Consider the following 17,986-nt stretch of genomic DNA (forward strand, 5'->3'; position numbering starts at 1 on the left):
TGTTTCTCAATGGATTCTGTTTAGGACACTGTGCAATTATGTTCAGTGTTGTTATAGTTAACTAAAACTATTAAAAATAATTTCTGGTAATTGAGATAAACCTGAGATAAAATAAAATATAAATACTAGATGAAAAACTTAAACTTGAAAAACTTCTAAAAGTAGGGCCCTATGAAATCCATTTTATTTTTTACCAAATTCCGTTTTCCATTAATTTTCTAGATTTAATTGTAATGGTTTCATTAAGTTTTAATAATCAAAAGCATCTCTAATTAAATCATTTTTATAATTTTTTTTTTTTTTTTTCCAGAAATACTGTGTTGTGTATTTACATTTTTCTGGTAAAAAAAAAAAATCTGGTAAATAATTTGTCTGGTAAATATTCCTTAAAAAATAATGTTTTAATAATAACTTCATTAGTAGTAGTAGTACTATCATTACATTAATATATTACTGTCACAGTTTCTTCAAGTTAAACCAAACTTTTATTTTTGACGGGTTGCTGAAGACTTAAGTTTCTGCTTGTATATAATATGTCTATAGTTTTTCTCAAAAGAAACAATAAAATGCTCACAAAGTGACTCTCAGAGCAGTTCTACAGATGATGTTTATGTGTTCATGTACTTATATATTGAGACAGAAGAGGCTGAAAACACTGCAAGCATCACACGCGCTTCAGTATGCGTGTATAATAAACAAATCCATGCATCTGCGCCATTCACACACAGACACACAAAACATTCAGGATTCATGTTTAAATAGTATCTTTGCAGCTTAATATTCCCATACACTAGTCAATATCGTGTTTTGATTTATTCATCCAAAATTTGGCAAATTCCATGACATTCCGCGTTATACAATAATCAGTTTTTTCTGACTGGATTCCACGATTCCACTCGCGTTTTCCGAATTGAGGAAATCATAGGGTCCCATAAAAGAAAATTTAACATAAAAATAAATAAATAAATAAATAAATAAAATTTAAAATACTGCCTTGGCAACTACCTAAAAAAAAAATACTTTTTTTAATTCATTAAATTTCAAGCTGAAAATATTAAAAAAGTAATTTCAAAATAGTAATAAATACTATAGTATATTAAAAAATAAAAATAACACTGATTATATCTCTGCTTATCTGATTCAATTCTCAGTTGGTTTTTTTGTCAGAATCCAGAAGAAAAATGTATCATGAAAATGTACTGAAATTCAACCTCAAATCACTCGCAAAACCATTTGCAACATTTGCAACTGACACTGAATTTAATGTGAATGGAATGATATATAAAGGAACAAGCCATTCAGCCATAAAAAATATAATTCTCGCACAAGCAGTCTAACAGAAGTACAGCAACTAAGCTTTTTGGAAAAATGTGAACCCTGAAATAGAGGTACACAGAAGGAGGAGCAAGATGACGACGAGGGGAAATGGAGACCACCGCTCCAGCTCTTCCGATCGCTCTCGTCAGCCGGAGGGATTCTTTCCTAGAGACGTGCTGAAATTGGATTTCTGTCACTGCCGGAGAAGCATGGTGGCTGAGCACGGCAAGTAAAAATGGCGCTTTAAGCGAAAAAGAAAGACACACAGGGTGAACTGGAACGACATAAACGAACCCGATGTTCACGAACCACTCAGTGTTTATTCCTCTGTACCACATGGCAGTTACTTGCCATGATATGTGTTAATTTGATTCACTTTAGTATATGTACAGGTATCTGCTGACCTCTTGAAACACTATCAAGAACTATGAGTGCTTTAGCTTCACTGACGAACATCACACACTTCAAGCTTTCAAGTTTGTAGCCACTTTGTCAAAAAACGCAACTGACAATTTTTCATTCACAACGTCTGTTCTGGGAAGCTCAGAAAATCCCCGAATCACATTAAACTCAACCACAAGAAGCTGCAAATGTTTCTTTTTGAAGTTGAACCAGCTGAGATACTTTGTAAATGTACAATGACTCACCATTATAATGTAGTACTGGATCATTTTGGTCTACAGATAAGAATATTAAACTGTTTTTAGATAGTCCTGTCTAGTTGGTGATGCAATATTGAGTTACTGAAATCATCAGAAACCTAGCTAGCCTTTACAGTCACTGACCTAATAGTTAGACATAGCCAGGCATCTGGCTATTGGCAAAAGTCTGCTTATATTCCAACTTTAAAAAATGCATACATTTGGATTTCGGGGTTAAAATATCTTGCCTTGTTTCAATGTAATATTAAAGTAGATGTTCAGTGAACAATCAATGAACTAGTCATTGGCCTAAAGGTACAAACCTTCATTTATGGCATCGGCTCTCAGAAAAGCCCTTGACATTAGAACTTGAGTATGTCAACACAAGACCAAAACCTGCTTGAATCTGTGACGACAATAGAAGGATACTTGTTCTTTTACAATAACACAAACTCTGTTTGAGAGGAGCCTTTTATCAATCAAGTCCCTCTCCCTCTTTTTACTCTAATACGTACTGATGAGTGTTTGATACTACTAAGGCAATCTGTTGATTGTAATCAAGTATCTGTTGAGATGAGTCTCTCTTAGATGGTAAGGATCCTACTAAAAAGGGAGGATGAGGAAGAAAGAATAAGAGACGTACAGAAGGAAAACTGAGAGATTTAAAAGCAAAAAGACATAAATTAAATTTTTAGTGCTGAATGCAGGTTGGTCAATACAGCATTCAAGATGGCTGAAATCTACACCACTCTTCAAGAGTTTGGAGGCAGTGATTTTAACGCTTTTTTGGAGGAGGTTAAAGAGAAGTTCACTTCCAGACTAAAAATTTACTCACACCCTTGTCATGATGTTCATGTTTTTCTCTCTTCAGTCATAAGAAATTAAGTTTCTTTGAGGAAAACATTTCAGGAATTCTCTCCATATAGTTGAACTTCCAAAACGCAGTTTAAATTAGGGTTGTCAAAAGGTACCGGGTTCAGTACTTTCAGTACTGAAATTTTAAAAACGTCCATTTACCGCTCACATTTGAGCACTGTTGAGCCGATTTGTAAACATCGCTGATTGGCCATAGTGTTCACGCGCTCAACAGACATGAGTGTGATTGGCTACAATGATAAGTGCTTCACACTTCACACATAAGCACAACGGGAGTGTTTGAAGCCACGTTTGAAGCCGCGTCTGTCAGTGGATTCGTCTATATGCAGATGTATTATGGATCCACTTACACACATGGCTTTCAAACGCTCCCGTTGTGCTTATGTGTGAGCGCTTGGTGAGGAGCGTGAAGCGCTTATCATTGTAGCCAATCACAGTCATGTTTGTTGAGAAATGGACGTTTTTAAAATTTCAGTACCGAACCCGGTACCTTTTGACAACTCTAGTTTAAATGCAGCTTCAAATGGTTCTAAACGATCCGAGCTGAGAAAGAAGGGTCTTATCTAGCGAAACCATTGGTTATTTTCTAAAAAAAAAAGTACAATTTATATACTTTTTAACCTCAAATGCTCTTCTTGTCTCTGTGTGAACTCTGTCTATTCCAGTTCATGACAGTTAGAGTATGTCGAAAAACTCCCATCTCATTTTCTCCTCCAACTTCAAAATTGGCCTATATCGCTGTTTTACCTTTTTTTATAAAAGGCGTTTGATCTTCTTTGCACGTTCACTTTGTAAACACTGGGTCAATACTTATGACAATTTTTAGAGCTAGACAAGACAAGGTTAAAAAGTATATAAATCGTCATTTTTTTTTTTTTTTTAGAAAATAATCGATCGTTTTGCTAGATAAGACCCTTCTTCCTCGGCTAGGATCATTTAGAGCCCTGTTGAGAGCTTTCTGACCCTGCATAGGCCACAACACAACTGAAACGTTCAAGAAATGTCCAGAAAGGTAGTAAGACATCGATAAAATAGTCAATGTGAATTTGGTTTTATCCTAAGAGGTTTGATTGGATTGTGAAAAAAGGCTATGGTGTTATTGGCTAATATTATTTTTTTGAACATTAGTATTATTATTTAACAATTTAATTATGTAAGATCATGACTTTAAAGTTCATGGTTGAAATATGTACAAGAAGACCAGAGACATTTATTAAGAAGGTAAAGTGAGTCAGTTTTGATTTAATGTTGTTTATATAGGAGGGAAGGTAGAGGGGAATATGGAAGATTTAGAGAAGAAAAGAGGAAAAGAGATGCAAGGGGAGGGGAAGGTGGAGGTGTTGGCATATCGCTGATGATTACACAGTGTCCGCGGAAACGTGCAACCAGCGACACCATGGCAACAACACTTTTCACTCGCGGTCCAGGGAGGTGATCTGCTTAGAAGATAAGTGATCTCTCTTTTTCTCAAATTTTCTCTGCCTCACCATCCCTAAACTAATTTCTTTCTCTTCTATTCCTTCTAGGAAACCTCAGTCTATTCTTTTTGAAACGAGTCCACTGTTAGCACACACACATTGGAATCTGTTAGTTTTGTACTGTTCAACACAGAAATCCGAATGAGCAACGGTTGTTTCCAGAACGGGTTCCAAAATGGTTGCAGGTTTAGCCACTGAGACTAAAGCCAAGATGGCTCACCACCTCCAATCACCTGATGTCACTGGCCCTTCAGGGAGCCCTCTGCCAATCGGTGCAAAGCACTGAGTAGTAATATCCCGGACCTTTGGATTTGAGTGCTTATGTTTGGATGTTCTGGTCTGACTACTGTAACCGGAGCCAAAATGGCTCCAGGTGGAGTGGCCATGACTTGAGCCAAGATGGCAGCCAATGCAGCATGTCTGGCTTGTAGCAGAGGGCCTCTGGTCTTAATGGGGAAGACGCAGACAGTCAGGACAAGGCTTGTTTCTCCTGAAACTGGACCTGAATGACTTCTGCAGTCTCAGAGACAGATGGTGAAGTTATTAAGGAGAACGCAAAGGGAAGAGAAGGAAAACGAGAGAGGTATGAACACCAGGGACAAACGAAGAGTGTTGCCAGCATATGCCGTTCACAGGACGGTTGGTTGGCATACGCTAATAAAAACTGGTCCCTCGTCATCCAAACCTCTGGAGCATAAACACAGCAGCGTATATAGTGATCAGCCACAATGTCACTAGGATATGTTACCCCCCATTCCTTTTCCCACCATTTCATCTGCCTTCCATCATGACAGAAGCCACAAGCCGCATGGTTGACTGGGCCGGTCAGTGAAAGACTGTACAGTCCAAAGCAGGAAAATTGATCTCCATATCAATTATAGAGCTGCTGGGGTCTTTTTCCTTCCTGGCTGGAGAAGCCTGGAGAAATTGCTTGGCTATAGCCATGGCATATTTTTCACCACTTTGGGCAAAAATCCATGTCGATTACGCAGCCAATCGATGGCCTGCGTCTCTTGCTCAGCGGTGCTGCTAAACGCATCAATGATGAGCCCAGTGTGGGCGGCAGAGCCGGAGAGACAGGGATGGAAAAGAGAGAGGGAAAGAACGAGAGTGAGATGGGCAGGGAGGGAGAAAGACAAGGAGCTAAAGAGTGGGAGATAGACGGGGAGAAAACAAGAGGGAGGGAAAATGAGAGTGATACAAACAAAGAGGGAAAAAGAGAGAAATGAGGTAAAGAGGGAGGGAAATTGACAGAGGGTAAATGAGAGTGGGATGAGGAAAAAACAGAGAGGAGGATACACAGGGAGGGAGGAAGAGAGGGAGAGAATAAGACAAACAGAGGGGAAGATGAAAGGGGGGAGGAATAGAGAGAGGGAGAAAGAGTGAGACAGAGAGGCAAACTGAGAGTGAGGCAGACAGGAAAAGATAAGAGTGAGACAGACAGAGAAGGAGAAAGAGAGTGAGATGGTTGGAAAAGAATAATTCAGACTGAAGGGAGGTAGGTGAGTGAGACAGACAAGGAGGAAAAGTGAGAGTGAGACAGATGAAAAATGAGAGCGAGACAGGCAGAAAGGAAAATAGAGAAGGCAAAAAAGGAGGGAAAATGAGAGTGAGACAGGCAGAAAGGAAAATAGAGAGGGCAAAGAAAAGTGAGACAGACAAGGAGGGAAAGTAAGAGTGAGACAGGGAAAAATGAAAGTGAGACAGGCAGAAAGGAAAAATGAGAGTGAGACAGTTGGAAAAGAATAATTTGGGGGGGGGGGGGGGAACACAAGAATGAGATAGACAGGGAGGAAATAAGCATAAGACATAAAGGAAAGAAAATCGAGAGAGCAAAAGAAAGACAGGCAGAGAGGGGAAATGAGAGTGAGACAGTATGAAAAGAAAAGGCGAAAGAAACTGAGACTGACAGGAAGGAAATGAAAGAGAGACAGACAGGAAAGGACAACAGAGACTGCAAAAAAAGAGTGAGAGTGAGGAAAGGAAAGGAAAACAAGAATAAGACAGACATAGAGGAAACAAGCATGAGACCGAAAGGAAGGGAAACTGAGCAGACATAAGAAAGACAGACAGGGAAAGGAAATGAAAGTGAGACAGCAGCAAAAGAGGGAGAAAGAAATTGAAACTGACACGGGGGAAATGAAAGAGAAGACAGACAAGAAAACGACAACAGACAGGACAAAAGAGAGTGAGACAGACAAGGAAGGAAGGTGAGACCAGCAGAAAGGAAAAATGAAAGCGAGATAGTTGGAAAAGAAAAAGAGGAAAAAGAGAAGAAAAAAACAAGAATGAGACAGACAGGGAGGAAGCAAAAAAGAGACAGACAGGAAAGGACAACAGAGAGCGGAAAGAAAAGTGATACTAACAGAGAAGAAGGAAAGGAAACTAAAGTGAGACAAACAGAAAGGAAAATAGGGAGGAAGAAAGTCAGTGAGACAGGCAGAGAAAGAGAATGAGAGTGAGACAGTTGGAAAAGAAAAACTAAGACTGATAGGAAGGAAGGTAAACGAATGCGATGAGACATACAAGACATACAAGGAGGAAAAGTGAGAATGAGACAGGCAGAAAGGGATAAATGAGAGTGAGACAGATGGAAAAGAATACGGAGGGGGAAAAATGAAAACAAGAATGAGACAGACATGGAGGAAACAAACGTGAGACAGAAAGAAAAGGAAATTGAGAGGGTGAAAGAAAGACAGACAGGCAGAGAGGGGAAATGAGAGTGAGACAGTTGAAAAGCAAAAATTGAGACTGATATGGAGAAAGGTAAACAAGAATGAGACAGATGGAGGAAACGTGAGTGAGTGAGACAGACAGGGAAAAATGAGAGTGAGACAGGCAGAAAGTAAAAAATGAGAATGATGAGACAGTTGGAAAAGAACACAGAGGAAAAAGGGAAGGAAAACAAGAATGACACGGACATGGAGGAAACAAGCATGAGACAGAAAGGAAAGGAAAGGAAAGAAAGGACGAAGAGAGGGCTAGAGAAAGACAGACAGGGAGGGGAAATGAGAGAGAGACAGTAGGAAAAGAGAGGGCAAAAGAAATTGTGACTGACGGGGAGGAAACAAAAGAGAGAGACAGGAAAGGACAATAGAGTGGGTGAAAAAAAGTGAGACAGACCAGACCAGGGAAAGTAAGAGTAAGACAGGCAGAAAGAAAAAAATGAGAGTGAGACAGGCAGGAAAGAATAAGGGGGAAAGTAGGAGGAAATGTGACAGAAAGGAAAGAAAATCAAGAAGATAATAGAAATAAAGACAGACCAGGAGTGGAAATGAGAGTGAGACAGTAGTAAAAGAGAGGGAGAAAGAAATTGAGACTGACAGGGAGGAAATGAAAGAGAGACAGAAAGGAAAGGACAACAGAGAGGGCAAAAGAGAGTGAGACAGGCTGTGAGGGGAAAATGAGAGCGAGACTGTTGGAAAAGAAAACTGATACTAACAGAGAAGAAAATAAACAAGGAAACCTACAATGAGACAGACAGAGAGGAAACGAGAGTGAGACAAACAGGAAAGGAAAATAGAGAGGATGAAAGAGAGTGAGACAGGCAGAGAGGGGAAAAGAGACCCGGATAGAGAGAGAGGAAGAAATTGAGAGAGACAAGAGAGAAAAGAGAAAAAGAGGAAGAGTGTGAGACGAACAGGAATGGCAAATATTGGAGACAGCAGACAGCAACAGAAACCAAGAAAGAGGCAGAAGAAAATGAGTGAGAACCATTTAAAGAGACAGACAGACTGAGACTTGATGCTTTTTCTTCCTTAAATCAGTAGTTTGGTTTCACTGTGTTTGTGTGTGTGTGTGTGAGTCGCCTGATGTAATCGGTCGTTGGAGTGTGCGAGCATGTCCTGTGTCACTAGTGGAGCGTAGCAAAAGCTGTGATTTACAGGAGGCTGTGGGGGGAGCTGAGAGTGAGAGAAAGAGAGAGAGAATACTCGTTAGATGAGGATGCTGTGACCAGAGCATCAAACCACAATAAATGACGTCTCCATTGCAATCTCTCATACTGAGCTTATGCACAAATACCAGAACGCTCTGAACACCCACAATGTCCATGATAATCAACATATTCCCACAATGCATTTCTCAGACTGCTAGTTGTGATAAAGTGGCCCAGTGATGCTACTGAAGTGTGTTTTTAGCATTTTATCTTACATATATTACATAAGCGTAATATTTTATTATATAACTGACGATTATCACCAAGTTCGGTCCAAAAAAGCGTGACTGCCGCAGCTAGCCGGTGACAGCGCCCAGCTCTGATTGAATTATTTACGTCCGAGTTCTGACACAGTGTTCCGAGTGGATTTGCTCCACTTTACATCAGAGAACGGTCGGCGGTGACATCAGCACTCGACCTGAACCAGACGTTTGGCATTCTGCTAGCGCCTGTCATGCTAATCTGGCTAGCCTCCTCCTAACGTCTGTCACGCTAAGGTAGCCGCCTCCTCTCTCGTTCTCTTCGCTCTCCTCCTCCATGACATGAATACAAATGTGCTTTAAAAAACCCAAGGCATCATCTCTCTGCACCCCACCCCCTCCATCTCTCCCTCCATCCCCGCATCTTTGTGTGATAGGCACCTCTAAATGAATTTGCAATCATCTCGGCAGCTAGGCACACAAGGCTAGTGCACGCATTTCCACCTATTCAAAAAGATATTAAAGCGGAGGATACATTGGAAGGCGAGAGCGCTCAAAAGAGGGATGCTTTTCAAAGGAGAGATTCGGAATCGTTCTCCTTTTTTTTACAGCTCGAAAATCCCCGCTGACCGAGATGCGCCTCGCCTCCAATGAAATAATGAAACAATTATGACCGTGCAGACGCGCATCCCAGAATTAACTAAACTGTCATCTAACTAAATGTGTTTTATGTTTGCTCTGAGTTATTAGCCGTCCCCTTAACACACTCGTAATTTATGCATTGGATATTTGACAACTGTGAAAAATAAATCCATTTATTTCCTTTGGTTCTCTCTCTGGAGGCACATCCCTCCATACTACTGATCAAATCCCAACCCCTCCCTCCATTTCTTCTTCTCCTCCTTCGGTAGCAGATCTCCAAGGCCTCTTATTCCTTCCATTTCTCAGTCCAAGTCCTGCAATCTTCCTCCCTTGTTGGCACACTCTTAGTATTTATTGGAAATGCATGTGGTTGGGTCTACCTAAGGTGGCTCACAGCGTAGATTTTAGCCATATTTAATTTGACGCAAACAAAAATTGGGCTGTGAAGGATAGAAATATACTCATACTAAACTTAAGATGGTTTTAAGCTGGACTAAGTTGGTCTCCCAGCCTTGTCAGGCTGGTTCCAGAGGGTTGTTAGGTTCTTGTTAAATGCAAAGTTCAGAGACTTGCTTGCTGAACCAGATGAACACCAACTTGGTCAAGTAGGAAGACTAGCTAGACCAGATTAAACCAGTGTACATCTATTCCCTGCTTATGAGTCAAAATATTCCATAGACGTTCAACTGAAAACGGCATTGATTGGCCTTGGTTTTACAGCGTAGATTTGAGCAATATTTCATTTGATGCAAACAAAAATAGGCAGTGACAGATAGAAATACAGTTGTTCTAAAAACTACGCTGGTTTACTGGTCTAAACTGGTCTCCCAAGTGCTTGTTAAATTTGGTTAGGCTGGGAGACCAGATGGTCGACCAACTAAACCAGATGAACACCAGCCTGGCCAGGCAGGAAGACTAGCTAGACCAGATTAAACCAGTGAGTGTCATAATGAACAGACTTCAATCTCTCACAGCCTCGTTTTCATCCACTTTATGAGTCAAAATATTCTGTAAACGTTAAACGGCACATAGTGGCCTTGGTTTTACAGTGTCGATTTAATTTAATTCGATGCAAAAAAATTAGGCTGTGAAGGCTGGTTAGGCTGGTTTTCTGGTTTAAGTTGGTCTCCCAGCCTAGTCAGGCTAGTTTTGGAAGGTTGTTGGGTGCTTGTTAAACACTAAGTTCGTAGACTTGATTACTGACCTGCTAAACCAGACGAAAACTACCTTGGCCAGGCAGGAAGTTTAGCTAGACCAAATTAAACCAGTGTATGTCTATCCTTTACACTCTCATTTTCATCCACTTTATGAGTCAGAACACCTGCTTGGCCAAGCAGGAAGACTAGCTAGACCAGATTAAACTAGTATACGTCTATCCCTCACAGCCTTGTTTTCATCCACTTTATGAGTCAGAATATTCTATAAACATTAAACTTAAAATGGCATTTAGTAGCCTTGGTTTTACAGCGTAGATTTGAGCAATATATAATTTGACGCAAAACAAAAATAGGCCGTGAGTGATAGAAATTCAGTTGCTGGTTTAGTGGTCTAAACTGGTGTCCCAGCCTAGTCAAGCTGGTTTTAAAGGGTTTCCAAGTGCTTGTTAAATTTGGTTATGCTGGGAGACCAGATGGTCGACCAACTAAACCAGATGAACACCACCTTGGCCAGGCAGGAAGACTAGCTAGACCAGATTAAACCAGCGTATGTCATAATGAACAGACTTCCATGTCTTACAGCCTTGTTTTCATCCACTTTTTCAGTCAGAATGTTCTGTAAATGTTAAACACCACTTAGTGGTCTTGATTTTACGGTATAGATTTGAGAAATTTAATTTGCCGCAAAAAAGTCTGTGATTTTACAATGTAGATTTCTGTGCTGGTTTTCTGGTCTAAGTTGGTCTCCCAGCCTATTCAGGCTGGGTTTAGAGGACTGTTGGGTGCTTGTTTGGAGACTTGACTGCCGACCAGCTAAACCAGATAAACACCACCTTGGCCAGGCAGGAAGACTAGCTAGACCAGATTAAACCAGCGTATGTCATAATGAACAGGAACACTAGATAGACCAGATTAAACCAACCTGTCATAACGAACAGACTTCTATCTCTCACAGCCTTGTTTTCATCAACTTTATGAGTCAGAACATTCTGTAAATGTTAAACACCACTTAGTGGTCTTGATTTTACGGTGTAGATTTGAGAAATTTAATTTGCCGCAAAAAAGTCTGTGAAAGACAGAGATACAGTCATACTAAATCCAAGCTGGTTTTCTGGTCTAAACTTGTCTCCCAGCCTAGTCAGGCTGGTTTTAGAGGGTTGTTGGGCGCTTGTTAAACCCCAAAGTTCAGAAACTTGATTGCCATCTGGCTGAACCAGATGAACACCACCTTGGCCAAGCAGGAACACTAGCTAGACCAGATTAAACTAGTATACGTCTATCCCTCACAGCCTCGTTTTCATCCACTTTATGAGTCAGAATATTCCATAAAACTGAAAACAGCATTTAGTGGCCTTGGTTTTACAGCGTAGATTTGAGCAATATATAATTTGACGCAAAACAAAAATAGGCCGTGAGTGATAGAAATACAAATGTTCTGAAAACTACGCTGGTTTACTGGTCTAAACTGGTCTCCCAGTCTAGTCAGGTTGGATTTAGAGGGTTTCCAAGCACTTATTAAATTTGGTTATGCTGGAAGACCAGATGGTCAACCAACTAAAGCAGATGAACACCACCTTGGACAGGTGGTAAGACTAGCTAGACTAGATTAAACCAGTGTATGTTATAATGAACTCTATTCGATCCCTCGCAGTCTTGTTTTCATCCACTTTAAGAGTCAGAATATTTTGTAAACGTTAAACTGAAAATGTCATTTTGTGGCATTGTTTTTTTATGGCATAGATTAGAGCAATATTTAATTTGGTGCAGACAAAAATAGGCCATGAGGAATAGAAATGCAGTTGTTTTGAAACCTAAGCTGGTTTACTGGCCTCCCAGACTGGTTTTAGAGGGTTTTCATGTGCTTGTTAAATTATGGATTATGGTCCACCAGCTAAACCAGATGAACACCATCTTGGTCAGGCAGGGAGACTAGCTAAAGACCCGATTAAACCAGTGAATGCCATACTGTATAAACATCTATCCCTCACAGCCTTGGTTGGAATATTCCATACCAGACTTTGAATGGAAAATGCCATTTGGTGGCCTGGTTTTATACATATAATGGTTAAGATTATGGTTTGTTTGATAGGAATATTTTTCTAGGGCCAATGAAAGACACATTCTTGGTCACCTTGGTTTCAAATCATGAAGGAAGGAGTGATCTTACCCTGTGCTCTTTACTTTTCTCATGCCCTCTATCATGACCTCTCACGGCCAAGCACAAAACGAACATACAAACAACAACAACAACAAAAAAAACGGTGGGTCAGTAAAGGTTCCATATCAAAACTACAGGACACATTTACATTCTCTATTGGCATGTGTGATGCTTTTAAAACATGATTAATGAGCTTTTGCAAACCACTGTAATTTTTATTCCACTTGACTCTCAGTTTGCGTGTAATTGCTATTAAACTCAAGGGACATATAACCATTATGTTCACATCAAATAAAACACTATTTTCATGTTCCTGTGTTCCATCTCAAACATCATAAAAATCTATTAAACGGTGTTGCTGTAAATATTTTAACTTGCAGTATTCAGTATTACATCATTTACAAAGCTAGCTATTTATACATACAAGGCCTATTGAAGCCATGGAAAGAATTTAGAATAATTATAGTGGTCCTCAACTACAAAGTGGTCTTTTCATGATAAAAAAAAAATCTCTGAAAACCACCTGAACTAGGGCTGGACGATATGACCTAAAATCAAAATCTCAATTAATTCAACATTTTACCTCAATTACGATTAATGAACGATTATTTTTATTTTATTTTTTCCCCACCCTCATAATTATAGATGTGAATCTGACTCATGATCGCTATTGCTTGTGATTTTCCTCTCAGCGATCTTGACCTGTCGCTCTATACGTGCTTTTTTTTTTACTCCAGGTTCTAACTGGCCATTCAAACAGAACACATCTAAAACGCAACACACAGCGCTCAGGAATGGTTTAAAAAATAAGCACAGCACAGAATGCCTACTCTTCCATGTTGCCATCAGAGCCGTTGAGAATCAACGCCTCCCTGGTCTACTGATTGGTCCACTGTTTTGGAATTGATACTGATAAGTGGTGCTGCTTGTGTTAAAGGTCCACTGAAGTGCTTTGAAACACACAACGTTATTCTATGTGTTGACGTAATTTCAACTGAAACAAGAAGACAGGGCGGGATATATATAGCAGTCCCGCCCCCTTTTTTTCAATAGCCAATAGCGTTTCGTTTATATCACGGCTTGAGCCAGAGCCGTTGAGCTGGGTAAAGCCAGGGTGACAGCGTATGACAGCCACAATCTCATCCATATCGCATTATCAATATATAAAATAGCATTCTGTGTAGGATTCTAATGGGTCTGATACGGTTTGTGGTCTGAGCTGACTTGCGCATATTATGAGCTCCATGCTATCTGTGTCTCTGGACTGGAGCAGAATGTGTGCACGCTACGGCGGTCTGCGTGACACAACACGAAACCGGACTTCATTCGCCCCAATGGAAAGCATATTTACACTGTCTGAATTGTTCCCCATCCCCTATATGATGCACTATGTGCCATTAATTGTACAGAAAATACAAATATAAATACAAATAACCAATTTCACTTAGTGTAGGGGGCAGGACGCTTCGGATTCTAGAAAGCATTTGACTGGACAGAAAGTTTGATGAGAATCTGAAGTGTCATCAAAATCGTTAATCCATATTAGCGGAAGTTAGAGACCGTAAGTTAGTTTTGAATGCTTATATCTTCTAAATGAGAATTTTGTCATTGTTTTGAAGCACACTAGCTTATAGATAACCTTAAGGTTAATGTATTCATACTAAAAGCCAGAAAAAGGTCAATTTTGATTTCATGGGGACTTTAAAGATATATTATTTTCAAAAAATAGTTCTAAATCAAATACTTTACGGTAACCAAGCAACATAATTTAATATAGAATGTGCAATAATATAGAACGTTCAGCCACAACTGTGCAAAGTGGGTTTGAACATGGGTCATCCAATCAGAATTTAGAGTCAAATTCTTATAACAAGATTTTTATAATATTTGATACACATTTGATCTACATTATGATCCACATATTTATGTAAAACCTCAGTAATAATACTGTCATCAATTTCTGACCTATATGCCACCAAGATATCCTAAATATTAAACGTTGACTTGAAAGTCCTCTGAAATTGGAATTACAACTAGGGAAACCTGAGTTACCAAGGGCTTCAGTAGTCAGTGGTAGACAATTATGAGTTTTTTTGAAATACAATTACAGTATCTTGCAATTCTGGGCATATACATTCCTGTTGCTTTATGTTCTACATTTTTATACAGCGAAATGTACATGAATTGTCCAACTCTTAAACATGACATGCTCATAATTACAACTTAAACAGTGTTGGATTAAGTAGCATCTTCCAATTAAAGACAAGTGAAGGGATAATATGTGACCCTGGACCACCCTGGTCAATTTTTTGAAATTGAGCTTTATACATCATCTGAAAGCTGATAAATAAGCTTTCCATTGATGTATGGTTTGTTAGGATAGGATGATATTAGGCCAAGACACAACTATTTGAAAATGTGGAATCTGAGGGTGCAGAAAAATCAAAATACTGGAAATCGCCTTTAAAGATGTCCAAGAAGTTCTTAGCAATGCATTATACTAATCAAAAAATTATGTTCTGATATATGGTAGAAAATTTACAAAATATCTTTATGGAACATGATCTTTATTTAATACCCTAATGATTTTGGCATAAAAGAAAAATCGATAATTTTGACCCATTCAATGTATTTTTGGCTATTGCTACGAATACACCCATGCTACTTAAGACTGGTTTTGTGCTCCAGGGTCACATTTGTTCTGCAACCCGTAGAACACAAGATCATCATGGGAACAGGTTTGCTCAGAACTCAAATAAATAAATAAATTTGACTTTTCCGACTCGGCAGCTGGTTTCTACACATCAAAAAGCAGCAGAATCGCATGTGCGAGTGACACCAGAGATGATTGGATAATCTTTAGCGTGAGAGACAGGCAGAAAGAAAGAGAAAATCACTGCAGGTTTTCGGAACAGCTGGTAGTGTAAAAGCAGTCTGCTACCACCATGGAGGGCACAGACTGAGAAACCCCCCCAGGCAGAATAGAACCGCCCCCCAAACACACACACACACGGCTCCAATCATTGCACAATTCACCCTCTGCCGAGAGTGACAATCCTGACATACAGAAAGAAAAAAGCTCTTGTTGCTCTGCAGCTATCTCACACACAGATGAAACCACTCTTGAATAAGCAGACAATAATGAGACGAGAGGAAAGGAGGTTTTACACAGGAGCGGAGGAGGTTTACACTGGCACGGAGGGCAACTCATCCAGACTATCCAATGACACATTCCAAACCATCCACTCCCCCGTCACCCCCTGCCCTTTCCATATATCCATATATCTCCTCAAGGACTAAGAATAACGGAGCGTAAGAGTAGCGAGCGTTTTTACCCACGCTCACGTAGCCAGGAATAACCACAATAATAACAGCACGCCGTTCGCAGCCCCAACTTCGGCTCCAACTCTGGGTCTACTCATTTTTCACACACCCACCCCCCCTCGAACAAAAGAGAAAGATAAAGTAAGAAAAGGTGCAAAAAAAAGAGAGTGATCTGGTGCTGAAGAAAAAGATACAGTGTACTCACCCCCTCTCTTTCTCTGTCACTCTATCAGCCCCAGCGTACGAGCGTCTCCTCCTATTTCTCTCGCTTTTCTCCCTTTCTGCGTGCCCTCTCACACACAGCGGCCATACAAAAACACGTTCAGGATCATTTGGGTTTTCATCATTTGTTTCTTCTCTTATTTCTCTCCAGGCTTTTGTACCCCTCCCTTTTGTCCGTGCTGGCCCAAAAAGTGCACACACATCCACACAAAGGGCTGCTCTTCCCTGCAGTCCCTGGTCCCCTTCAGCATCTAGACACTAGGACAACATCAAAGCAACTTGGGGGGAACACTTCAGGGGCCTATTGTCTCCAGTCTGATCGTTTTTTCTCGCCTCCGTCCCCCCCTTCGTTTTTGACGCCACTTGGTACGGTCCAGGCATTCAAGCCAAGCAGCTTTCACACATGCAGGGGAAGCTTGTCTCAGGCAATTGCTGACAAGCTACAAACAAGGCAGCCATCCCCCTTCACAGCACACACACACACTCACACACAAGTGTGTTAACAACTCGTTTCCCTCGCTGAGACTCGAGCCCTCACTTACCGGTCGCCGTCGAGGCCGACAACGCCATTCAACAACTCGTGTATCTCTATCTTACTATCTCGAAGTGAGAGCTTCAGCGTTGGGGAGCTGCTTTGAAACTGTCTTGGGAAGCTACAAGAAACTTAAAATTTAGGGTAGTTCAACTACAGTAAAGTATATCATTTTACATCATAAAAAAGAGCAGTACTTATCAGTAAGAATATCAGTGTCAAGGTTAATATATTAAAGGAGAAGTTCACTTCCAGACTCTCACTTCCAGACTCTCAGTGCTCTCACTTCCAACTTGTCGTCCAAGATGTTCATGTCTTTCTTTCTTCAGTCATACAGAAACTATGTTTTTTGAGGAAAACATTTCAGCATTTTTCTCCATATAATGGACTGATATGGTGCCCCGATTTTGAACTTTCAAAATGCAGTTTAAATGCGGCTTCAAACAATCTGAAACGTGGTTGTAATCGATCCTAGTCGAGGAAAAAGGGTCTAGCGAAACGATCGGTTATTTTCATTAAAAAAAATACAGTTTATATACTTTTTATGCTCAAATGCTCGTCTTGCCTTTCTCTCTGAACTCTGTGTATTCTGACTCAGGACAGTTGTGTCGAAAAACTTCAATCGTATTTTCTCCCTCAACTTCAAAAATCATTTCAAAATCATCCTACATCGCTGCTGAAGTACCGACTCAAAGTGAACATGCAAAGAAGATCAGACACCCTTAACAAAAAAGGTAAAACAGCGATATAGGATGATTTTGAAGTTGAGGGAGAACATGAGATGGGAGTTTTTCGACATACACTAACTGTCATGAACCGGAAAAAAACAGTTCAGGCAGAGTAAGCGTTTGACATTAAAAAGTATTATTATATTGTATTATTTTTATGAAAATAACCGATCGTTACGCTAGATAAGTCCCTTGTTTCTCAGCTGGGATCGTTTACAACCACATTTGGGATCATTTGAAGCCGCATTTAAACTGCATTTTGGAAGTTAAAAATCAGAGCACCATATCATTCCATTATATGGAGAAAAATGCTGAAATGTTTCCCTCGAAAAGCAAAATTTCTTTATAACTGAAGAAAGAAAGACATGAACATCTTGGATGGCAAGGGGGTGAGTACATTATATGTGAATCTTTGTTTTGAAAGTGGAATTCTCCTTTAAGGCTGCGTGCAAAAAAAGAGAAATAAATAAAATGAATCATTCAAACAAATCAACTCAGTGTTGCCTAACCCTGCTTGGTTTCAAGTGCGTGTGTGAAAAAGAAAGAAAGAAAGAAAGAAAGAAAGATTCAGTTTCTGATCATTCAGTTCAATCTGTTCATTAAAATGAATCATTCAGACAGATCAACTTACTAAAATGTTTGTTCCGTCAGTCTGTTCGGATTCAAGGCTGTGTGTGCAAAAACAAAACAAAAAAAAGATTCAGATTCTGAACCTGTTCTTTAAAATAAATTGTTTAAACAAATCAACTCACTAAAATGACCATTGCCTCAATC

At 39.9% G+C, this 17,986-nt stretch overlaps 1 protein-coding gene across 1 annotated transcript in view; it reads right to left on the reverse strand.

Moving 5' to 3' along the window:
* The window catches only part of bcl9 (BCL9 transcription coactivator), a 127,653-nt gene extending 111,371 nt beyond the window's left edge, over positions 1-16,282 (reverse strand). The window contains exon 1 of the mRNA XM_051108836.1: positions 15,936-16,282. The gene's annotated coding sequence lies outside the window, so the exon portion shown is untranslated. The remainder of the gene's footprint in view (positions 1-15,935) is intronic.
* Between the last annotated feature and the right edge of the window lie 1,704 nt (positions 16,283-17,986).

Source organism: Labeo rohita, chromosome 1, assembly GCF_022985175.1.
Source record: "Labeo rohita strain BAU-BD-2019 chromosome 1, IGBB_LRoh.1.0, whole genome shotgun sequence".
In the NCBI taxonomy this organism is placed as follows: Eukaryota; Metazoa; Chordata; class Actinopteri; order Cypriniformes; family Cyprinidae; genus Labeo; species Labeo rohita.